Source organism: Bombus bifarius, unplaced genomic scaffold, assembly GCF_011952205.1.
Source record: "Bombus bifarius isolate JDL3187 unplaced genomic scaffold, Bbif_JDL3187 scf7180000008216, whole genome shotgun sequence".
Taxonomy (NCBI): Eukaryota; Metazoa; Arthropoda; class Insecta; order Hymenoptera; family Apidae; genus Bombus; species Bombus bifarius.
Genome location: NW_022884518.1, coordinates 405,442 through 432,323, shown reverse-complemented (window position 1 = coordinate 432,323; position 26,882 = coordinate 405,442). Strand labels below are relative to the sequence as shown.

Sequence of the window (26,882 nt, the reverse complement as noted above, 5' to 3'; positions counted from 1 at the left end):
TCAACCATCTGTTAACTCGAATGTTCCGAACATTTTCAAGAGAAATGAATGTTCGGAGGAAAGAAACTCAAGGGTAAAATACCACTGAAGTCACCAACGATCCAACTCACCTATAAAGGTGTTATTATCCTCCGAACTTTCTCCAGTTTCGTGCTTTCCGTCAATAACGAATTTCCATTTGCGAAAGAAAAAGAAGAAAATCCAGCCAATATATGGTAATAATAAAAATTGCTTCCCGTAAATCCGAAGAGTGGCTTTCGCTTCGAACGCACAATTTGCTGAAATCAGTCCGTTGAAATTGATCTTGGTCGTGCACACGGAACCATATTCCTTTGCCAGTTCGTCCAACGAAGCTCGCTGTACTTACAAAAATTGACGTCCGCCCCGAAAAGAAAGTTTCGTTCCGTTGGTTTCCGATGCGACTTCCTACGTAGTCGCGATTTCTAACTTCGCGCAGCACTTCCAGCTCGGAAAGCCGGTTTTCCGATGAAAAGTAAGAGCGTTTCACGGTAAGACGCGTGGATGCGATTCATAGTGTTGGCCCTCGTGATTTGTTTGGACGTGGAACACGTGTAAAACACCCACGTTCCGCCAGAGTTTCGTGGGGGTCTCTCGAATTTCATGCTTTCTCCGTGGCAAAACGGAATTCGAGATCTTGTGCCGGTCGAGGCGCGTGAATAGGCCATCCGGAGACCTGCGCCGCTTTTTTTCAACTGTTCGTACCTCGTCACTCTTCGGGTCAGTGGCGAACAATTGGCCTTCGTGAAAGCCAAACAACGTGTCAGTAAGTCACGCCTTTCAGTTGAAAACAAGGGATGAAGGGTAAGGGTTGGCTGACGTACTGACACAAGAGGATTCAAGCTTCGTATGTGTCGTAGGAAGCTGAAAGGATGATTAGAGAAAGGAGTGCAGGTCTGATTAGTTGTTTCTGACAGAGCTTTTACTGCCAGAAAGACAGACACGCGTATTGGCGAAGTGCTTTTAGCATTTAGTAAGCTCATTGACGAAAGTGTTGTATACAATCTGGGATAAAAATAGTTGTATAGGTAATGCACTAGTTTTATTTATTATACTGCACTCTTACAGTAGATAGATCATTTATCGAATAATCGAAATTAACGTTTGCATTTTCGTGTAATAGAAGCGTCGTAATTTGTCGTATCATTTGAATCGATTTGTAACAAGCCATATTTAACAAAATCTTATCGATATTTTCTCTTTTCGACTACCTGTTCATTTATTTTTGTCTTCGATCGTACACAAATACTGTAAATAAAATAATGTTAGCACGACGCTAACGTATAATACTTCTTTTGTCCCTGCGCAGTCCCGTTAATCATCTTTCTAGTTCTGCACGGCACTTATTGTTAGTTAGAAGAGATCAATCATTTAAGGTGTAAGAATCGAACGTTTTGATTGATAGATCAACAGATTGACAGATTACTTTGGAGGATAATGTGAAGCTTTAAGAGTACAAAATGGTTGTTTAATTTTTGTCAGTGTTACAGGACTCATTGTCAGCAAGAGAAAACGATAAAGTCTCGAAAGTGTCATAAATTAGATTCTAAGTACTTTGTACTGTGTCATGGGTCAAGTTTTTGCCACTACGACATAGAGAAATGGTATTCTTTGTAAGAATCGCCGGCTCCGAAGAACATTCAGACAATATACGTGCAACAGATGTACCACGGTGTGTACACTTTTCATAATGTTTAATCTTAAAATTTTCTGGCATTTCTCTTTCAGAAAGATTCAAACGTGAAAGTCGTCGGATTACTCTTTGAAGCTTATAAATGACGAGATAATTCAAAGGTCTAACGTCGTCATCGTCATATTATTATTAAAACGTTACTAACTGATTAAGCAAACATTGCATTTATTTCCGATGAAACTCATGCTAATTTTAATGCATTACATAATAATGTATTTATATCGTCAATAATCGACAACACAATTTTCCATATATCTGGAGAAATATTCAGTCGTGAAAAGGTTAAAGCGGTACATTTCACATGCCCTATCCGTTGATCCCAAGTATTATTCGCGAAGTATCACATTCAAGCGATTATTCCGCGATAAAATCCCGAAGAAATGGTTAAAGTTCCTTCCTCTGCCATCGGCCGTTTCAGAAAACTCGTGACTAAGGGGCATTACTAGATAAGCATCGCTTAATCAGTTCGTGCCCCGGGGCCACGAATAAAAAGCGAAGCAATAATATCAGGAACGAGAACCATATCCCAGGACGCAGCTCTTTTCAGCAGTGACGTCATGGCGCATTGCGGCTTTTCTGCTTGACATGGTTGCGTATCGGAACTAGTTTTTCTATCGCTGCAGTGCCTAGCGCTAGTTAACTCGGCATAACCGAGAGAAGGTGAAAGAGCAAGCGTGCGTTTGCAAAGGTCAAAAGTATAACTCGTGACACGCGAAACGCTCATATTAACCACTGTAATAAAAATGTTCGTGCCGAATCTGGCAATAATTAGCAATAATAAAGCCCGCAGATCGGCTGCAATGCCTGTTCGTTTTGCGAACCAGAACAAGCGGAAGTTGGCTAACCACAGCGAAATATATCGCCTGATGATAAGTTTCAAATAATTTCGTAATGGTCATTTGCATCGTAAAGAATTTCGAAAAAGAAACATGTCAAATTTGCTTATCCTTTTCATCTTTGTTGAAGCGAACAGTTCTGAGAACGCATATGGATGCACGGTGTCATGTGGAGATTTAACTGCACGTGGTAAGAATATGTGCTGCGTACGTGAAACCTGTAAGAGTGTAATGTGCTTGTGAACGAGAGAGTTTTTTTACGACACGTCAGAAAGTACAAGTCATTCTAACCTGGTACAGCAGTGTAATTGAAACATATTATCACATATTTAACTCAAGTGTTTCGTTCATTAGCCGAACACGCGATTCTTACACAGAGATCGATTTGAAGCATAATTTAACTACGATTGCCAATTTGGAATATTTGAATAATAATACTGAAAAATAGAAATGATTCTGAATTTTCATATTATTATAGGATCAAGGATGCTTTAAAATTTTCTTATTTAAAAAATATAGGAAAAGAAGAAGAAATTGCTATTCTATGTTTAGTTGTCTAATGGAATAGAAATTATATTATATTTTCATCGTTCACATTAAACGGTAAACCGTGATCATAATGACCGCACCGTAATTAGTGATTCGTCGAAAAATCAACAGTATCTAATCACATGCAAATAGTAGCTGACATTATCATGCATACGATCTAATCTTTGAAATGTACTTCATCAAAACTTCGTTTGAATAAATTTTACACTGCTTCTTATGTAGGTCGAAAAATATCATAACATCTCGCGTACCCTGTTCACCTTCTCGAACTATGCCAAACTATCTGCGATCCGACACACCACGCCCTTCTTAAATAAAGATATCTAAACTTTTTCGAATTCCAACGCGAGATTTACTCACAAACCATTACCCTATCTCGACACTCCATCTCGATGCTAAATAACTCGGCGAAAGATTAAAACATTCTGTCCTTCGTTGTTCGATCACACCGGTATCAATTGTACAATCACTCGTACATTGTACAATCGACCAACCATAAATACGAATAATATGTATGTATCTCGTTAATCGTGTCAAAACCATAGAGTAGAATTTTTCTAAACTTTATTTATTGAAACAATTCGTATCCTGTCCTTGTTGACTAAATCGACTTACCGGAACCTGGACTTCTATTACGATATTTAAATGTAATTTAACGTCTTCTTCAAGTAGTCTTCAAGTAGCGTGATATTTGTATCTTATCGATAAACTAATGGTCGCAATTATAGATAATACAAGTATAGATAAATATACAGTGGCTACGAAATACGGCGGTTCTTCGTTAGGTTTTACATTTCATTTTCAAAAAATCAATTCTTTATAATTATATGCGAGTACAGTTAAACGATACAAAATTTAATATACTTCAATATAATCGATTAGTATGTAAATGTGATAATAAATACAGTGCTAATAGTTTCCGCTAACTGTTCACTTACTTTTGTATATTCGTGTAACGTGAAGTTCTACCGTAATTCTTGATAAGCACTGTAGCCATTCTCAACAAAAAGCATCCATAATTCAATAAATTCACCGTCAGGAATCGGACGATTTTCTCAAACAGCAGCGCACGGAAGGCTTGGAAACCGGTCGACAAAAACAGCGTCGGCCATTGACTACCGGTAATCCTTGACGATCCTTTCTCGTCCTGTGCATCGAATAAGCTCCGTAAGGTAATTCACGCGGCTTGCTTGCACGCGACACAGGATATCCTTGAAGCCTGCTAACGGTGCTGCTGGGATCGGCCCGCGTCTGCTCGCGATGCCACGGGAACCTCGACTGAATTTTCCCATAGACCGCTCATCGCTCGTGTGCACACACGACTAGATAATGCCGAAGCTCGCGAGCTTGTCACCGGCACGCTCGTCGTGCACGTGTACACCTGACCAGGCCGATCATTCGAGGTAACGGAGCCTGGTTTCGATGGCGTTGCGGTTTCACGGAACAAGATTTTTACCGGTCGTGTGTTGCTTCTAACCACGCGATCCTTTCGTTCGAATTTGGCTCTTTACGCTTGCTAAGTCTTTGTACTTGGAATACTAGTACAAGGCTGGTACAATTTTTTTTTTTGGTGTCATGAGTCATGAGTCATGAGTCTTATAAGTATATCAAGTTTACAGAATTATTAGGTTGTCCTAAAAGTTTCTTTCGCTTTAGAAGAAAATAATAGATGCACAACATTTTTCGTTTTAATGCAAACGAAACGTGTCCTACGACAGCTAGAAGACAATAGAAGATAAAGTCCACAACATTTGTCAGATTAGGTTTCATGTTTGATCCACTGTAATTCCTTTTTGCAGCTGTGTGTTTAAAGCTACGTACACCTTTTAAGATTATTAGCGATTACGTTAAGAAATTGTAATCGTTAAGTCTTCGTGCTGTAAGTATTGATTGTTCTGATACGATTACTGTGATATCACGACTCACTAGTCTTCTGAAGTGATTTGATTGGCAAAATGATTTGGGCAGCTGTGTTTTTTAGCTGTTCTAAATTTTAAGAGATATAATAAAGCTTCGAATTATTCATAAATTGTCTCGTTCGCGATCATATTCATGAAACATAGTTCCTTGCAACGTCTACACGTTTTTGTAGGTTGTGAGAAATAGCACTATTCGCTGATGAGTATGCACTTTCGAATTTCGCTTGAGTCATTAACGATTCGATCAAAGTCTCTGACTCTAGTGAAATATCGTAATCTTTTGTAATCCACTGCAAAATTAATAGCGAGTTGACAAATTATTGTACGAATAGCAATCCCATAGTTCTGTTCTAACGTGCGTGGTAAAGAGACAAAAACCACAACGAATTATCCGTTATTGTATCAGGCAGAAAAAAACACGCAACCTTAGCGGTAAAGTAATTTTCATTAGAGACATCATCGATGTTATCCGTCAAGTTATAAAGGAGCCCGTAACATTTACAAACAATCGCATGCAGGATAATTAATGAGCAAGGTGTAGCAAAGGTTTTCATAGCCTCAAGGCCGGCGTTTCTATTTATACCATGGACTTCCGGATGCGAGACGCAACCACGTGGAAAGCAATATAGGTTTAGGTGTACACATTGTATTTATAGAGGAAAGCTTCGAAATGCTTTCTCGACGTATCTTGTCGTTTATTTTCGTACGAGAACGTCCCTGCAACCACGATGGAACGTGGAATACGTAAATGTTTGCATTCCAAAAGCCCAGCAAACTTTGGCTGTGAGATATCTACGACGTACAACGTATTAACATTTTCAACGATCGAATTATAAATTCCGGCTCGAGCTAAAATCTGACGCAAGATGATTTAGAACGTGGACGGCCGTTCTAACCCGGTGCGATAGACGAATCGATTAAAAATGCATCGTAAAGTTTCGCAGCGGGCAATATGCGCTCGCAGAGAGGAAATCCCTGGTGAACATGTTGCTGAACGCGTGCAGTGTATACACGAGTCCCTTGCAATATGAAAGGGTCCCTTTAAGCCTCGGAGATTCATAGCGGGGAATCAAATGTAGATGCAGACGCGCAGAGCAAAGCGTACGCTCTGGCAGAGCCGCGATCCCATACGATTCGTGCCGTTACTCTCATTTTTCTTCCCACACACGTGCCGTTGTTACCATACTCGCAGTTCATTTGGCTGTCCTGCTCGTGGGGGAGCGTTGTATACTTCTATAGAGCAACGAAAGGGTTAGCGGAACTGCGCGTTTCTGCAGCGTTTGCACGTTTGCCTATAGGCGAATGATATTCCCAATTGCAAGAAAAATTTATTATTGGTATTATTTATCTTATTGCAATGGTCTAGAATAGTTTTTGACTTTTAACAATGCATACGTATTCCATTTGTTTTATAATTTGTATTATTATATAAGTTATTAAGTAAATTTAATTTGATCATATTTGCGACGTTCGGATACTGTTTTATTAACCTTTATGTTGTGTAATTAATTTCTTTAACTCTTTAAGACAGACTTTATCGTGTAATGTACCACCGTACGATTACACAATATCGAAAAGTATCGCAAGAGATTCGTTTCCGACATTTTCAACCGATACTCAGTGCGAATGAATAAACAGCGAATAAATAAGCGGCATTCTTCGACAGCAGTCGAACGTTGCAGCGTAAATGTTAAAGAAACGCGTTTAATAGCGTTTGGTTGAAAAGAGAAATCGCGGATTATTCTTTTAATATCGTATTTAAAGTCATCGTTTTTAATGATACTAGCAGTCTTAGTACGATATAAGGAAATAGGCTATTCAAACAAGACCAAGAAACGAGATAGCGAAATAACGAACCATAAAGGAGCCGCTATATCCGCGAGAAAAAAGAACGGCTAATAAAATTGACACACGTCAAGCGAGGATCATCGCACGAGATTGAAATCGTTGTTCTCGTCTTCTTTCGATTCTGGCTCTCGTCTCCGGTATCGTGCAATTAAGTAATTATATCGCGTATTCCTTATCGTGGGAACGCAACCACACACTTGTATCAAAAAGTCATTACGATTTTCGCTTTAGATAGACGGCACAAAGTAGCTTCCACACGTGGATGCTCTATTATTTTCTGCTCGGTCATCGATTTCACGAAACATCGTGTTTGCAATTTGCAACGCAACCTATCCATTACGAACTCTCGAAACGCGAATTTCCAATGATTCATTGCCTCTCCCTGAATATATCCGGAGACTCGGATCGCGCGGCGATGTTTATTCGAGCTATCCGTTTTCGCGTATGAAAACCGGCTCGTCGTAAGAGTCACGCTCGAACCGATCACAATGAGAGAATTCTCGGACGATCGAGTCACAGAGAGGCGACGTGTCGCTTTTTTCTGGTTAAGACGAGATTTCCTATAAACGTCAGATACATCTACAATACAGATACAATGGAGAAGCATATCTCCGTTTTCCTATAAGCGAGTTTTATACGTTACGTACGCGTCGGACGATCGACCGCCTGCTGCAATAGCAATCTACACGCGAACGATCGATTTCTGTCGTGTTTGAAAAGTTTCAACAAGATCTCCTTTTTCTTGCGAAGAGAATGAAAGCTTGGAATACGTTGCAAATTAACTTATTCTACAAAAGTACTTTCAGATATCTATATCTGCCAATGAATAGAATTTTTAGTCAGATCCTACATTTCATTTGCATAGCGTCAAATTCTTATAGTCGTATAAGAATGCTACTAAATAATACGAGATTTAATGTACTTGGACCTAATCAACTGGTATGTAAATGATATAACAAATACAATGGTATGCAAATACTTTTCGTAGCCACTGTATATGATAGTAGCGAGAAAGATTAGAATTTCAGTTCACTTTAAACACATATTTCACTTTCTCTGTACGTAACTCTCTCTTTTGGTAGACAACAATATACTAAATAATGAATACATAAAGAAACGAACGCGTTATGCTCGTACAACCCGTTCAGAAGTCACATAGATCAACTGTGTACATTAAAAAGCAGAAAAAAGTCATGTTGCAGATATTACTTTTTAATCTTATCTGTGAATTTGCTATTATTTATCATCGACTCGTGACAAATGAACTCGTGGAAATAATTTGGTTTTTATGAATTGAACGTTACTCGTGTACTTACGTAATAAAATTGAGAAATTGCTTAAAAGTGAAGTTGACCGAAGAAATTGAGTAAAAGTAACTCAGTCGAACCATTTTACGTTTATGAGAAATCTCATCCGAGCATGGGTGCCGTGTTCAGCTGACAGCAGAGAACGTATACGTTTAAATGTTCGTGCCTGGCGCTTACAGGAAATCCTGCCTTTGCTCAAGGAATATTTCCTACTGTTTCATCATCAGTTTCCTTTTCCTCCACGCAACGACAGCCTCCCATATAAACTTAATCGCGAGAACTGTTTGTTACGGGCGGCCATTACAGTCTCTCAATGGCGAGAGACAAACGCCACTTTGTTTCCCTCATGTCGTTCCTCTCGTGCGCGTACGTATACGCATACCTCGTTGCCATTGTGTCCATTAAAGGATCCAGTTCGTGATTTCATCTGGATCTCCGAAAGCCAACCGGCTTTCCAACTATTGCTTAATCAATTTCCAACTAGTAGCTTCTGGATTGTAATCGGTGGTGGAGAAGAGAGTTGATAGTGGTGGGGTATGAATACTCCATTACCAAGTACATTGCTCCGATTGAAACTAGTCGGCGAGCTAACGAGGACCAGGTACTAAGAAGCTCGTCCTGTTCAAGATAAGTCGTCGATTAAAACTTTGGTGTAGTGACTTCACGTCACTTGGAAACGCTTTAACTCTCGGACAACGAAGAATGGACCAATTCTGATTATCCAGACATTTCACGTTTATTATATTTTAAGTTACGTTCACGTGTTATTGCTTGATATTTTTATTATTTATGGACAGACGGAACCTAGAAAGTGATTTTTACCAACTAAATATCATAATAAGTGGCTTGTCTGGGATATTTCATATATTTTGTATACCATACATAATTTATATTATGGTAAATATACGTTAGACTAGTTATCATTGTATCGAACTATATAAAATATTGCATTTCCTATGTAAATTTAGTTATCATATAGGGGCAAAATACCTTGTCTTCGCTTTATTACTCTAAAGTAAAATATTCGACGTTGATGACAACAACGAACGAATTAGGTCTCCCTGTATCGTAGGATTAACTTCAGGAATACAGCGAAGAGAGGACAAGAAGAAGCAAGCATAAAGAAACCGTCCACTATCTAACTTCCGGGGAAATTCCTAACAACGTCACTCCTGGTTGTGGTTTCGCGTCCAATCTCGTCTACCGTGAAATTAATCGAATAAACCTCGTGCCCCTAAACGAAGCGGCATTCTGAATAGAAAATTTAATTCCCTTCTCTGCAATGCGTCTTTCATAACCTTTCGCTGCCTGGTCCAACACGATGCGGGTGCATTATTCGTTCAAATACTGGCATAGATCCAACTGGAAAACGCGCAACATTTATACTCTAAATAGTTGCTTTCCGTGTTCATCGATGAAACGTTTGGATAGGGACGCGGAACGTCGACAGGCAAGGCTTTTTTTCTCCGTGATCGTTTCAACGAGCTGACGTACCAATTTCGATGATCGAGGATGATCGAAAGCGGATCTGTTTCAGAGGCCGAACCGTGGCCCCGAATTCGATGGAATCCAGTTCAGGTCTGGTTTCAGACCAAGTGCCGTGGTATCCGCGCGTTGCACCGTGCCATCGGTTTACCACGCGAATCTCGGTCGCATGCAAATTGCATTTCATAACTTGTTACCCGTGCCGTGTTCACTAAGAGTTTATCGGCCTGATCTTCGCCTCGAAAACCGTGCTCTTCCTCCTGCATTTTTCCGTCAAGATCGATGTGTCCGCTGTATACACCTTGCGACACCGATCAATTGTCTCTTCACATTGAAATACTTGTTCTTTAACGTTCCTCTTTTCTTCCTTTCTTTTTTCTTTTGTTCTTCTTCAAAGATTTGTTAAAGACTATATAAAAGTGAAATATTAAACTTGAAATTATCGGAGATTCTTTGAAGAAAAAGTATGGGGTAGTTCAAAATGCTTTTGTAGAATTAGAACGACATTAGTTTGTATGTGCATCGTTTCGTTACGTGGATGTTTACCAGTCACTGAGTAGCTTCCACGGATACATCTTTCTGAAGTAGTTTGCGCAAATCACTTTTCTTGAGGTAAAAACAACTTTCTAAATTGTAGAATAATTGATAGGTGGACGATGTTTGTTGGTGAATGAAATATATGGAGTCGAATATCTCAAATAAAATCTATATTTCTTGCTCTTGTTCTTCGATGTACGATTTGATCGTTGCAGCCAATCGTGTAACACTAGTTTCGCAAATAGTTCTTTTCTAATGTCTCCTAATCTTTCTAATCTAATGTACAGGAACTTAACATCGATTATGAAAAATATAGTATTATTCGTTGTTTTCAAGAAGAATCTTCAATCTTGAAAGAAAATTTGATTAACCGTAAAACAAAGGAAGAATTAAGTGGCTGATCCCTTCGACGATAATTCGCTGTTTGTTTTAGCACAACCATTAAATTACCATTCACCTGCACATCTCGTAATTAGAATCTAACTTCTGCATCGTCACACTCGGAGGGCCGAGTGAACTTACAACCAGCGAAAGATATTTGAATGATAATACGCCGCGGAGACGTTCAGTTGCATCCGGTTCCCTCAATTATTGCCGCAGCTGACCCGCATACCATTAATTAGGTCGGTGGATCGTGCAAGATCAAAGATCTGGCTGGAGGAGTTTCATCGTGAATCTATAGGCCATGTACTGCTTGTGTTCCCTTCTCGCTTCTTATCTCTCGCGAAACTCTGTACTCTCACGATTGTCCTAGGCTTCACCTTTGCCCTCCCGTCTCGCCGCGAACGAGACCGTTGAAAATCGATTAATCGGCGAATCGATTTTTCACGCAACGCCACCACGACCGATCGGCTACAGCAAGAAACAATAAACAACAGAATCTGATGCTTCGGAACCATTGAAAAAGAAACCGCGTTGGCAATTAGTTGCGCCTAGCAAGGTGACGGAACGTTCATAAAACTGTACAATATCCAGCGTCCCACTGAGAATTGTTCGTTCTTCGAAGATCTTTGTTCCAAGAAAACGCCTTAAATCTCGGTTCGCCAAGTAGCAAGCAACTGTCCCAACCATAATTCAGCTCCGACTGAATAAAACGCGGCTCGTATTGATGCGCTCGGAGGACCACGAGAATCCAAGGTCACCGGAAAACGAAACTCCTTCGGAAAGAACGAGAATCGCACGCAACAAATCTTGACCCAAAGGAACCGACTATTAGCTAAAAATAGACGCATCTGAAAACCTTCTACGATTCTTTCCGACAAATCGCTGTTACCAGGAAACCTAGCCAAACTGAACCTATCCTAACTTCCGTAGATTAAAGCAGATACATGTAGAAGAAGGCCGACGAAGCTCGTGAGAATCGAGGTTAGGCCGGTAAGTAGCCACGGGTGTACGTGAGTTGGCTCGATCCAACTCCTCTATGTATGTGCCACGATCTTATGGAAACAAGTCCAACCGATGTGGTTTCGAGCGGTGAGAATCTAGCCAAGAAAGATCTTGGGCTATGTTAGGTTGGGTTAGCATAGGGCGCGACCACCGCACTCTCATGCCACCCAAGACTCTCCGTGCTCTGTCGGGTCGCACCAGGTAGAACCTGAATCTCGAAGGTTCTCAACCGGCTCTCTCCTGCGTCTCGTCTCTCGTCAAACAACCTGATCTCTCTCGCGAGAGGTTCGCCAAGAGATGTTCTTTCTTTCGTTCTGTTAACCGACAAGGGAGCCGCGGAACGGTCCAGGTGAATGGAAAGCAAGTTTCGGCTACCATTTTCGAAGGAGCCGAGTTGCTCCGGAAAGAGCATGACCGCTGAAAAGAGCACGGTTCTTTCTGTCAATGGAAATGAATGATAGTTTTCTACCTGCGTGACGTTATTTCTGTACTGTTGTTCGTGTCGTGTTATGGAAATATTCCCTATTTCGTAGTTATTTACGAGTTAAAAATTCTATAGAATTCGAAATTAGAATATTATATGGTAGAGCTCGTTCGAATTCTAATAAATCGGAGTTCCGTATTGTAATTCTCGCGGAGCATTAATGATTTTATTCCGGGACTATTCTCCAGCTCTTTAACAAGGGAAAAGAATAGATCTGGCAAGAACAAGGGAGAGAACAATAATACTTCTCACCTGATCTCGTTATTTCTATTCATTGCGTTTAAAAATAGGTTTAGATTTTGTTAACAATGAGCTCGAATCAGCCACGGTCAATAGCGAGGAATAATGGATCGCTTGAATTTGAGAGAAACAACTCCGTAGAAATTAAAGTTTACTACTAATTTTAATACGCAGATTACGTACAATTGGCTAATAAACAATGACACGATCGCAATTCGCGTAAATTCTCTGGACGCATCGATGATCGTTACGCGGCATTACGTGTCCGTGAGCAGGCAGCAAAAAATGTATATAGAAAAGGCCATTCTATCTTATCGTTCGTGGGTTGGTGAGCAAGGAAATTTGTCGCGCGGCGGTGCCGAATTTTTATGGGGCGGTAAGTTTTCGTTAAGTGGAACGCCGTCCGATTTTATTTGGTGATTCGGTTGCCGCCACACCTCGGCTCGCTTGCGCCGAGGCGAAAAAGAAACACTGCAGCAAAAAGAAGGATAATTAACGGCGGCTGTGCAATTCCTTGCCAAAAATGGCCGCGTGGTGTAACGCGTCCGCGGGTTACATAAAACGACCACGTGCCATAAAAGGAGCGTGTCAATTTGAATGGGAAGGATTCACGGGGGGAGGGGGGGCGTGGAACGTTGCGAAGTTGAAAATGTATTACATTTTCAGCAACGTAATAATAAAGCAATACCGTACCTACGTAGCCGATGCGCAAACACAAGGGAAATAGGTGTAGAGAGCCAAAAGAAAAGTGTGAACGCGGCTCAAAGCCAGATACAGAAATTAAAGTGCGCGAAGTTTACCAGTTCACGGTCGTTGCGCGCTACGATTCGTTGCGACGATGATTTATTAAACCTCGTGTGCCTAGTGTACCCTGCTAAACGACCACGTTTCTTGCAGTGTTGCAAAATAGACGAAGATTAGAATGATACAGCTGGATTTATATCTACCTGTGTGGCATTCCTCCCTTCTTCGTCTATTTACGGTGTAATAAAGAGACGAGTAGTAACGCGGAAAGAACGCGTTGACCATTTCTAACTGGATTTTAGCTTACCTATGTGACAAAAGTTACGGCTGAATGCTATAGGCAGTTTGTTGTTTTATGTACAACACCTTAGTAATGAATAAACTCTGCCACTAGAATTGGATAAATGAAAAATATTAAAAACTTCGACTGGTCCTAATTAAATACTATTTTTTAATCGCGGTGGATGCAATTTGAATAAAAACATAATTTGAATGTAATTTAGGTTATAAAGCGCAGTATTTAAACTTAAGTAGAGTATACACAGCGCGTTCAAAGAATATTAAATTCAGCGTGCCTATTAAATTCTTCCAGCTCAACCACAGTCGTATTCGTATCAAAGATTAAACGTAAACGCGTTCTGCCCGATCGTTCTGGGAATATTTTAACGTTCAACCTACCGAAGAGTCCTACATAATCATCGAGTGAAGAGAACTAACGACCGCTACCTTCATCGTAGTTCCAAGTGATTAATGAGTTCCCCTAATTTTTATCTCGGCTGTTCAGTTTCGTTCATCGACGACAACCATATTCGGCGCCACGTATAGCGTCTGTCTCTGATTGGACTTTCAATATCATCCCGTTACGAACGAGATTTCACGTTTCATTAGGATACTCCATGGAAGAATCGCGGCGAACGTATCGCTGCAATTAATGAAACGGGATCAAAGGATGCGCCGCTTTCAACCTCGACCCTTGACTTCCTATCGTCCAGATCGACCTTGCGCTTATTAGAGCGATTCACCGAGCGGCATTTAATTAAAGCTCAGAGAAAAACAAACATCGATAATCGTAAGGCAGGAATGACTATCGTGGACTTTTATTCTCGAAACTACCGTTCGTTATACGCCCATTCTTGCGAGTTATGCTCTAGTAGTTGGCTCGAGAACCAGCCTCGTCATCTAACTGCCATAACCGCAAGCGCTGCAAACCCAGTGACAAATCCGTCAGACATGTGGAAGAATAGGTCAACTACTCGTAAGGCGATCTGAATTCTCAGCATTCAGCTACCGTGTCATACAAATGAAATTATTCGTTGTATGCGACACGGAATTACGTTAGAATCTAAATATTTCGTCATATTTAACATTTTCTAGACGAATCCTTCTTAGTGTGCCCTTTTTAAATGGAAACATTGAAATATCTGGAGAACCATTGGAGATACGAATCAAAACGTTTGAGTAACTAAAGGATCGTTGAAGATGTGAAAATATCAATCATCCTGACTCCGTAATATTTCGCAGTCCAAACAGTGTTTAATATTTGATTTCAACTACTTCATAGACGATAAGTAGTGTTGATAAGACTTAACTGAAATAGCATGTCTAGTGCTATTTAATAATGAAACATTTTATACCATTAAGTAACTCTACATGACGCACCGTAGAAAAAAATACTATTGTATTTGTATAATAAATAATATCGTAAAACATTCCATTGGAAAAATGAATATAATTTTGAAATCTGCCCAATAATTTCATCCTTTACAATTCATATACGATTTACGCCATACGAAACAACTCACGTAATGTCAATTTCCGCATATCTCTGATATCCGAGATATTTCCGCATTTCTCAACTAAAACAAAAGATACTTACTTAAATACCTAAATTGTAGAAAATACTATTCGGAGGATACTATTAAACACGTAACGCAACGTAGAAAGGTTTGATTGTAAGTTAATTTCCAATTGAGCGGCTCGCTAGGAGAGAAGGTTTGCCTTTTGCTCGACTGGTACTTTCCTTCCTGCATTTAGGCACGCGTCGTCCGGCAGCTGGACACACCAGCATGTTACACGGTCGCGTGTCCACCGAGACGGATAGAAAGTATACGTCTCGCCGCGGAAACGAACCTCGAAGACTACCTGCCACGACATTGTCGAGAACAATGCAGCCCGGCCTCGGACAATGTGGTCTGATGTTAAAGGAAATATCCCCGGTTGCGCCGCGCTTGCAGTGTCGCTTTTCACTGAATTTCGTCCGAGAAATTTAAGCGTGCCCTTTGGGTATTAATGGCAGAAGGCTGTGAATGAAGTTCAGGTCACGCGACCGCTCTTTTGTTCGAGTAATCCGACGGTTTGTGACAGACCATTATCAGTGATTCTATGGAAGGTGAGACCGTTCTTTACACCGCTGGAGATTTATTTCTGAAGCTATTGTCTCAAAAATTCTACGAAGAATAGAATTATTCGTTACTCTGTGGATAGATCTATCCACCTGAGGTCTAATTATAATTTCTTGTCATAACATAATCCTGTTAACGGTATAATCAGGGACTGAATATCTTGGATATCTCAATTATGAAATTAAGTAAAAGTTAAGTTTAGTCTTACCGTGTTAAGACGCTATCAGGAACTATTAATAACAGAGGCCTGCCGTCTCTTAGAAATAATGAAGAATACAATACTTCGCTATAATTTTCCAGGGTTAAAGTAAATTTCTATGGACGATCTGAACAAATGTCCAACGATCAAAATTTTCGTCGACTAATATTTTTTCTACCGTGCTCAAGTCTATATGACCTGATCGCAATTATCTTTACAGATTAATGTAACTTTCTTGTATTGAACTTTATTGAAAACAATAATTTTTTGTCTTATTTATTTTTTCTATACGCATTTTAGAACATGCGATTAAATGTATCATTAGATTCGTTGAAAAGATATGCGATCATAATTTACGCGAATAATAGGAGAGTTGACTCGATGTTCAATTGTCCTAACACTTAACGTCGTAACACTAAATTTCAACCGAGACTAAACGCATCGCATCCCAAGGGAGGATCGAATAGTTTCCAAGTATCCTTCCCTTTGCTCCACCTTAGAAGGATTCCTTCTACTACAAGGCTTTCCTTGATCGGCTTATATGGCATAAATGTTCGACGCCGGCATGAAACATCCGGATATACTTGTGCGCTGCTTTTAAAACGCATCGTCTCGGAAACACGTGGCTTTGATGTTACGACGTAAAAAGCTGTTGGGAGCTTCTTTGACTGCGGTGCCCGTGAGTAGCACAATGATTGACACTAAGAGGTGACTGTCTGAACGATGCGCTCGACAGCTCGACGCACGTGTTTTCTCTTCGCGCGATATATGTTCATCGCTTTTACCTGTTCTTACGCTCGTATTTTGTTTAATCATCGAACGTTTCTCACGAAACAAACGGAGATTCTCTCGTTCTCACCAGAAACAAATTTTCCAACCAACTTTCCACCTATATCTTCTCACGATATTTCTTCTCTCTGTTTCTTTTATTTCACTGATATCGATCTTTCATTCCCCTCGATTGGTTTAAACACTTAAGAAGACGAGACGCGGCGGTGGCGTGCAAAAACTTTCACGAATTCAATTCGCAGCCAACAGCTTCCTGCTTTCTCGATAACGACCCTAATCCTCGGGATAAAGACGGCATTGTTCGTTCGACGTCGGCCGCTTTAATTGTTATTTAATTAGTCATTGTTACGGACGGCCGAACCAACGGATTCACGCTATCGAGATCAAGGCGTTCGACCTCGGTTGAGCCTTCCAGATTACCCTCGCATCCATATCGATTTTATCCTCATGTACAAATCGATCGATCGCGAGTTGAATCAATTGTTTACTCGTACTACTTTTGTCTTGCTCGCGATACCTTTTCATCCTTTCATTAGGATAATTTCAATCTCCATGAAGAGGTTATTTTGCAGTATATTTGCGATATATCTTCATCGCTGTTCTCTGTTATTCGTTCCAAGACATTATTATCTATCGATTAAATAATATTCTAGTTTTCGATTCTACTTTTCAATTTATGCGCCGAATTCAAATAAAAAAGTACTTCCAATCATCGTCGCGATCGTTATTACCGTAAATCGAGGGAAACCAATCATCGGTTAACAGGAACTAACCAGAGTCTATAAATTGAAACTTGTCTTGCTAGTGGTTCAAGGATAGTCGCCAGAGAAGAAGAAATGTTCTTCCGGGAAGAGCTGGTCGGAAAGACGCGCCGCTTGGAAGAGAATCCCGAAGGTGGATACGCGTGCGTGGATATTACACCACCGCCGGGCTTGGATGCGGCTGATCATAGGATATCTAATAGTCGTGAGAAGTTGAGCAAAAAAGACGAACGAGGAAGATGCTTTCCTGCGAGCTCCGCGTACACACAAGCCATCACGCGAGCCCGTAGGAAGATCGCGAGCTACGAAACGGAACGTTACCAGGCAAGGCATTGAAATAAAGGGATAACGGTAGCTGGCCTATTACATTGCCACGTCTCTGTTTAACGTTCCGACGTTGACTCGTGCATAGAATCCGCATGGAAAACGAACTTCCAACGAAAGAAGTCGTTGATGGAAAAAGGTGCCTCGTTGCGACTGTTAATTACTTTCTCTGGTTCGTGATAAGAAAACACAATTGCTTGGTTTATGATGTATTGTCTGACAGTTATGGTCTTCTATTATATAGTCGGGCTTATTATTATTCTTCCGACAATAAGCGCGGCGAAGAAAAAACACGTGGAACGTTCATTTGTTTGAACTCTTTTAAGGATTGTTTTAATAGCGTTACGAAGGCGATATGGATCAAACTGTAGAGAGTACGTCAAGTTCGAAATACATCTAATTGTCACTTTTATTAACCATTCTATTGTATTCTTCGTCAAAGCTTACGCTCATTGTATACGTGTCGTGTAAATTCTCCCAAGATGTGCATCCCTCTATGATTATACCAGCTGAAGCAACTATCGGAATGCCCGATAAATCTTCTCAACAGACCTGAAAAAATGGTACGGCAAACAGGAAAAGGGCACGACCGATACCGCTTTGCATTTTTTCAACAGATTTTCTCAAAGACCCGTGGCGTTCGACTACTTCTTACAACGAGTCTTCGTGGTAAATGCGACTCGTGTTTGTGGTAACTGGACCATAATCCCTGTCGTTGGTATTCTTCTTGTGCGGCCTGTCGATGTTCACCATAATCACGAAAAACATCGTATAACAGAAATACCGTGCTCGATCGTTCGACCAGCGAAAAGGAATCTCTAGCATCCTGCGACTTTTACCAAGTCAGAGAAAGGGAAAAAAGACAGGGAAAGAATGCCGCGAAAGAAATTTATACCGAGATATCTGGCACTTGATGCAAGGCTATCGCAGCTGGGCACAGAAGGTGAACTCGTCTCGCCTTTGGGCATCGATCTCGAGAAGAACCGAGCTTCCCTCTCGTATCTCCTCTTTCGTCTCCGCGCGAGCATTATCCAACGATCGACCACACCCGAACCCTCCAGCGAAATCCGTCGTGGTATCGCAAACGCGTACATCTTCCTCCGGAATTCCTCTTTCGGCCTGGCATCGCCACCTTCCTCTTCCCATTCCCCCTCGACATTCGCTGGCCCTAAGATCATCGAACACAAGCCGATCCTTGTTTCCGTGTGTTTTATTTCAAGCTGTGTTCCATGAGAAGCCGCCTTCGTCTCGAGATTTGCCTGCCGGAAACTCTTGTCGACAAAATTTACTTCGTGAGAAAAGTCGCCCCTTGCTCGTACGCGAAGAAGACTCGTAATAATTATTTATTAAGGTTGATAAATAAGTGCTGATAATGTACTAGATTAAAACATCAATTTCAGCGAAGGTAGATTTATCCTTCAGTCAGTTACTAATTTGTCAAAGTACAATATGGCGTATATACAACGTCGACTATGAAAAATGTAAAAATGAAGAAACAAATTTTTTACATATTTGGCAGATAGTATTTAAATGATACAAAAGATTCATAGCTACATTGGAAAAATTCCTGTAAGCAGAATGGCGAAGTCTATCAATAGGCAAAATCTCAATTAATGAACGATGCAAAGATCTCGCGTTCTTCTTGTAAACTGCAACGTCGAATGTATAAATAAGGAAATATAAACTCAATTTAAAAATAAATCTCTTGTAAGCACCATAAACATAAAACAGCTTTTCAATCTTCGTTTCGAGCAATAATTACGACTTAAATTAAGTCGTATTCGGTATAAGGACTTTCCCTGTTTATATGCCACAGTATCTCTGCGATCCTTCGAGAGTCAACCTACTTGTTCCGAATATTCCGTACAAGTCAAATTCCCAGAAGCGACATGCGTCGTCGTGCTTCGATCCTCGAGAGCTTTCTCTCGCGGGCGTCTATTCGGAAGCGTCGTGCAACAAAAACGCGCACGATTGCCGCGTAAAACGATTATCGATCCCCTAAAGGACAATTCAACCGTTCCACCCGCTTAGAGACGAGCCGCGTAGACGAATGGATACAGAGAGAGAGAGAGAGAGAGTACGAAGCTGTCGGACAAAAAGCCGTTTCACAGCGAAAAATCCGTGAAGCGGCGCATTCTGGAGTCGGCGGCGCCTATAACTGGCCGGCAGAAGCCGAGGGAAAAGAGAGCTCGTTATCTTTTCTTTGAACGGCTGCGCTAAACAGCGCCTCTACATAATTGAATGGCTAAGGCTATTCAGGACCAAGGATCGGATCATTGGTGAACACTGACCGTGCTTTTTGTCCCGTTTTCTGCCCCGGAGACTCTGCGCTCGGACAGAGGAGATTTCCCTGGCGGCAGCGAAAAGTATCGTCACGACTTCAAGAAGAAATATTTATATAATACCGCGTCTGTATGCTCGTTTGATTTGACGTGGGTGGATTCGCCGAATGGATATGTCGGATTTGTAAACATTTGACAAGCAGCCGACTGTTTCGACCGACGAACGAATCGATCCGTGTCGCTGGATGAGAAAACACTTTGGAGTTACATCGAAACAAGTTTGATTCTTCGGCTATTATATTTGCATTTACTTGATTAATTTGTAATAAACGATAATGATATTGCTATATACGCTTTACAGTGCACTAATCATATTAGCGATTTTGTTTGCAACTTGTGGAATTGTATCGTATGATATATGCCTATACTGAACATTGTAAAATAAATTGTTATTATTATGGATGAATAATAATTGTAGAGGAACGTCAGCACCGTGCGTGCAAAAATATTCCAACGACGAAATCGTGCTCGGTTTTGAAGGATTAATTTGAGAATGAAAGAAACATCCACGTCGAAGAGACCGATGAAAAACAAACGGTAGGAAAGCAAAATAAATACCGTGGACTTGGAGCGATTAACGCCCGCCGTGTAATATTCGTCGGCGAGATTTCTACTAGTTGACTCTCGTCTGACGTGTGGTTGGCCTCTCCTGTAACCTTATAACCGTGCCAGCAGCGTGTACACGCACAGACAGGGAACTGGCAAGAAGACTGGCCAACTAAACGACGAAGAACGACAAAGATTAGCTGGGAACAGGCTATGTGTACCAGGGATCAGGAGAAAAGATCCGGTGAAAACAACCTGCGATCGTGTCTCTGTCATCCCTCTATCGTGATCGATCGCTACAGAGACCAACGTTGAGAGCGATCGTCCCGTAATAATCAACATTACAAGTATCAGATTGCTGAAAATGAACGATTCGTAGCTTTGGTCAACTTACACAGAAGGCTCGTCGCTATATCGCTGATGTTGAATGAAACTAAGGCATTTAAACCAAAGAGTAAATAACTCTAACATTCACGAAACTGCAATACAATTGGAAATGTAAAACACGTTTAGTCTGGTAGAAGATTATTGCTGTTAGTCGAGTATGAAATATTTTCTTCTCGAACAAACATTTGGTAAAGCTTTCTCTTCCTTAGTGGATCCTATGTTATTTCAGCTCGCAAACTTTGTAGCACGCGTTGAAGAAACAATTCTTCAAAGTCCAACTTATATTACTCGCACCCTCGTTCGAAAAGTGTTGACCTTAGGGAAAGCCCGCAGATGGAGCGTTCGAGTTACAGTACCGAACATAACTCGTATTCAGACACTTTGTAAGTCACAGATAAAATTCTCTCCTTTTCTAACTGTTCAACTTTTACGGGACAAGCGTGACAAACGTCATGCGGGACATCGATCATACTGACTAATGGCCGAAACCGACTGTGTTGTCTAAAGCCGATTCACGGTTATCGTTCACGGTGTTCGCGTTCGTTTCTCACGTCCGAAAATTTCCAGTTCGTTGTTCCGTTGCTTTTCTTGTTGAAATCCGCTGTCTCGAACGATTGACCTTTACGAGCCCGTTTCTCCTAAATCGAAATATTTAAACGAGGCAGCCGACGTAAGCGTGGAATGCGGTCAACCAATACCATCGCTCGAAAATGCAATCACATTATATCATCCAGGAAGATAGCCGATATTTTAGAGAAACATCACCAATCTCTACGGAATGGATCATAAAATTTTATCCACGTCATTTTTTTTTCTTCTTATGACATCATTATCGTCTTCTTATGAAAGGCGCAGTCCTTCGATCCTTCAGCTATATTTTTTCGCTTCTTCAACGTCTTGAAAGTACCTTTCCATTAAAATTTTATGTTCAATTATGAATCAAGTATGCTTAGAATCCTAAAATATAACATCAAATTCAGAAACGCATTTGGTAAAAAATTTAGAACCATCGTCTAATCCCTCTATGTTCTCACGGTGTTATTTCTTTTATTAAGATGCTGTCCTGAACCAAGTATGATAATATATAACGTATATATGGTGTATAATTGATGATGTGTAAAGATATGACTTGCATAGAGTTCTATATATGCATTTATGCTCTAGTAAATGCAAAAAAGTTGTACAGTTACCATGCTTAACGTATATGTATATTATTAGAACGGTGTTGAAGTATTTAAAATAGCAATAACATATAAGAATAGTATAATTCAGCACATGAAAGGTTAACGAAGACGGGTTGAAGGTAAGAGAAGGGTATATAAAAAAATAATTCAGCGAGTCATCCGGACGCTGGTCTTTGTCCAGTGAGTGAAAGAGACCGGTTCAACCGCCGGAGAAAGGCTTCTTGTCTGTCCTTGCGCGTGTAAAGAACGAACGGAAAGAAAAAACCAAAAAGCAAGAGTGATTTTAACCGAGAAACTTGCGTGTTCCGTGTCTATCAAGGTCTCCGGCGAGTTCGTTCGTTACTTTGAGTCCTATGGAACGATATTCTGACGCTAACTCGATATAACCGTCTCGGAAATCGAATCTCTAATCAAGAAGACGAAGTAGTAAGACCAAACGAACGATAAACGAACAATGGGAATGCTTTAAATAGAATTTATGCCAGCGTCCATCGGATGTTAGAACTAGATCGTTCAACGCGTTTAACTAACGTCCTATTCCTTCCTATTGACCGTATTGGTAATGTAATTACAGGTCAATTTACGTTCAGCCGGTGTTACGTTTCGTAAAGCAACTTTTTCCCCTCAAGCTACACCGATTCGTCTCACTTGCCGTACCATGGAACACGTATCGCTTTCTCGCAGAATTTTAAACAGTAAATTCTCTACGGCCGAGAATTGCTATCGCGCCGTGACGAAAACACTTGGACTCGATCGAGCGTCGCTACCAACGACGGACTCGTTTCACGATATTTTCGAAATCGATTTTTATCAAGATTCAACATTGAAAAGATATTAGGGGTTTCGACAGTTTTAAATATATTTGTAGCAACATCGAGCAGGTAGTTCTCGGCAGGCATACAGGAAACAGTTAAACGACACCGCTACTCTACTACATCTACCGTCTATCACCGAGACACCCTTTCAATTTCTCAATATTCTTGCTCCTATTTTCTTGTACGAAACTACAATGTCGAATTTATTTTGTGTTTTAACACTAGAACTACCGGCATTTGAGACGTAGCTATCTCTACTAAAGCCAGTCGAAATGACTGGTCTTTAAAAAATACGTAACAGTAGAATATTTTTATATTTACTGATCTATCACTATCTTATAAAAGGTACTCCATTTTTTGAGATCATAAAAACTATATAATAACAACTTTAATAATAACAATAAGTACAATAATAAAGAATATTCAGTACCAAAATCTTTGGTAACAAGAATATTAAAATAAATTTCCATTGGTAAATATAAGAAGTATAATATAATAAGGTAACTCCGATCTTCGTAATACCGGAAAACTTCAAATTCTTCTCTTTCGCTTCGTAATTGCGATTCATACGCTCTTGACGATACGCGACTAGGCGAACACACGATCGTAGCGAGTGCCGATAGTCCAGAACCACGTTGGCAATTGACTACGTGTTTAATAACGAACGCGGAGCACGCGCTTCGATCGAGGTCCGATTATTTTCTGCGGGCTCGCGAAGAGAGAGAGAGACTCGCTCTATAAATTTCGTACGCGAGGACAATCCACGATAAATCATTTTCCAGCGGCAGCGAACAACTAACGGTAATTGGTCTAGTCGATGCATAAGCACTACCTGGTTCGGAAGGTAGTGATATTAATGATCGCGAGCCGACGTGTATAACAAAGACCCGTTGTTCGTTTTGTGGTATCGCGAGGATAGTTGGTGCGGGTACACCCGGCCCGTTTCCCTCCCACGAACACTTTCTTCCGTGAAAAGTATCCGCACAGAGAAGAAAATACCTTTCTGCCTTCGCTCTTACGTGACGTTATTACGATCCTGAGGAAACAATGCTGTGTGTGCACGAATGTGTGCGGTCGATAGGCCTCGATTTTCTCGATGAAGGATAAATTTAGTAATTACGGCTACTAATTTCAACCGGCAATCCATCCACGCGATTAATTATCTTCGTTGGCGGTGGTCGCATAATTTCGTGACTAGTATTCGAAGGAAATATACAAGCACCGTAACGTCGAATATCTTGCAAAATGTAAAAGCGTTAAAATATCTTAAGCAAATCCTCCTTTACGGGCCCATGTTTTCATTTATAAACCTTGCGAGATGTAAAAATGCCAAAAGAGTCGACATAAATCTTGCTCGGTATTTACCGTATTCGCATTTGCGTCCGTTGCGAAATATAAACATTCCGCAAGATTTTAAATCTATCTTTCTCAGATCTATACGTTTGTGTAGGTACATTACCTACAGATTCTACGAAACGTAAGAGTTAAATTAATCTTCCTCGTACTTCTACGTCTCTATATCTACATCTACAGCGATGATCATCTACGGACAGCCGAAACTACTAACAACTACTTACAGACTTCCAATATGCTAACAAGCAGAGAATAAACTAATGTTGAGATACGAATCCACGGTAAAGAGTCAAGGGAAAATTGTGGTAATAAAATATGATCCGAGAGAGGCAGGTCTAGAAGCGGTATGGAAACGTCGAATGAATTGCGAATCGACCGAGCAAATGTATCTCGAGTCCGGTTACGATAATCAAGTAAATGATTTAACGAGCGCGCACCTATTCGCGAACCGCAGGATATTAATGATCGTGGACCGTGGAGAGGAACTCGTCTCGCTGTTCCCTTTACAGCCTGGAGAACACACGCGGCCAGCAGCCAGATTGTTTTCCTCCTACAGCCGTCACTTTCCTCTCGTACGTAGCAGGTCGCCGCGAAAAAATCCCGCTTTCAAGACTTTAGCTCGTGTTCCCCACCTTCGTACTGCGACAACCTGACATCAGGAATGATAATTCGCTTCTACGAATGCCTCTGCAAATGTTACATGCCTCTTCTAGTGCGTGAATGTAGAAGATAAAGTGGCGAGATGGGTTATATAATGAAAGACAAGCATATTCTGTGCTATGAATGATGGAGCAGTTCAGTGTTTTAGGATTAAGATCGATCGGTCGTGCAAGTATAGTTAAACAAGACTGGATGCGTTCTAAACTCGTGAAATGGAGTTGAGAAAGGAAAACAGAAGCATATCGTGGTGTGCGCATCGAGAATGGGTCTCTTAATGGATCCCCAAGTGGTAGTGAAATCAAATTTCGAGAAACCAACGAGGTCGTGCTGCTTTCAGGCAATAATTATCTCTAGACAAGTTATTTGCATACCTCGCAGTTCGGATCAACTTCCGCGGATGCGTCGAGTCGTAAATTGAACCATATACCGTAACAGATCTATCGGTGAAACCTGCTCGTGTTTAAAGTAGATTCTTATGTAAATTTCACCCGAGAGAGACATTAGCGATCTCGATACGTCCTCTATTCATCCAACTATCAATTTTTCATTGGTAGAATATCTTTTACGCCTCCGCTCGATCTTCACGATTCAACGCATTTTCCACGGTACGGTCGTTTATAGACGAACCTGTCGACGCCGACCTGCATATTTTTTCAACCACATGACGTCAATAGCAGATACGTATCTACGCAAGTGTTCCGTCGTTTTTTCTACAGGGTTCAGATGGTTAACGACAATTAAACCTGTATATCTCTGCGAACGAAGCCTTGTCACGAATATTTATCGTATAATTACGATCTGCATGTTCATTTTCCTCTTCGATAACGTCAAACACGTGATCTAATTTACGCAACTACGATACGAGGAAAATCATGGTGTCACGGTGTCAAGTATTCCTTGTAACGCGCTATCGTCTCGTGTTTGCACAGCCTTTTAACGGTTCGTCGATTCGTATCCATCTTAATCCGCGTTCTGGAACATCGTATATTTTTCGAAAGGCAAAACGGTATCGCGAAACCGAACAGCCATCGAGTAATTACTTGGCACACGATTCTCTGATGGTAATCGAACCCATTGATCATTCTCCTACACGATCTCTAAATCACGTTTGTACGTATACACGTCAGTTTCTGGACAAGTTCCCGGGGTCGGTGGAAAGTGAAAATGGCTGACTCCCGTTTCCAAGCGATGGCATGTCATAGTCATAGGACCATGACGGGTACGACACATCGATAATGATCCACGCGACTATAATTAGCCCCGGTGGCTGCGCAGATCGTCGATTAATCGCCTAGCGAAGTAAACTGAGGAGGAAACGCATGGTTGTGGATGATGCCGCCGCGTAATGATCTTCGTGCACGCGCTCCATCCGCGCTCCCGCAATTAATAATGCCACGCGGATCGGTGTTCGTTCACGATCCTTCGACGTTTTAAAAAATTTCCCGTTGATGAACTCTGACCTCGACGCGCCGAGCTTTCTTATTCCCCCACAACCACGTGACACTTATTATTTCGCCGTGTGTACGATAATCAGCTAACGATTCTTTTAATCATACTTTTAAAGAATCTCTCGTTTCCGCGTTCAAACTACCGGTTTCCTGGAAGCCTCGCGGGAAAAATCATTAAGTCACCGTCATTGTCCAGGATGTTAACTGTTTTTACGACGCTTGTAAATTTCCATCCTGGAGACACTTTCGTGCAATCGAGTTTCCATTGGATACACTTTCATCCGAGGTTTAATTTGTCTGCGGGCGTCGCGACTAATCTGTCCGTGTCATTCGAGATTTCTACCACAGCCATTCTCCTATCTGTCTTCGATATTTACTAACGCGTCGTGTTAAAGTGCATGAAAAGTTTGTAATTGTTTCGAGACCGGAGTATTTTCACAAGACTGTTCCCTGGAGGCTGACGTCCCTGCAGGCGTAATTTGTATTTTGGTAAAGTGATGGATGGTTGATGGATGGTGTGGTTGTGGTATATCCATTTTTTACTTAATCCGATAGTGTATCCTTTAGACAGCTTATTACATAATTCATCTCTTTAGTAGGACAATTCCCTTGACTGCAATCCGATA

The 26,882-nt window shown here is 41.0% G+C and overlaps 1 protein-coding gene and 1 long non-coding RNA gene across 3 annotated transcripts in view; one reads left to right on the top strand and one right to left on the bottom strand.

Annotated features, from left to right (window-relative positions):
- Nucleotides 1-26,882, bottom strand: part of LOC117211058 — a 132,040-nt gene that overhangs the window by 31,613 nt on the left and 73,545 nt on the right. The window lies entirely within an intron of this gene.
- Nucleotides 1-26,882, top strand: part of LOC117211056 (storkhead-box protein 2) — a 112,683-nt gene that overhangs the window by 15,736 nt on the left and 70,065 nt on the right. The window lies entirely within an intron of this gene.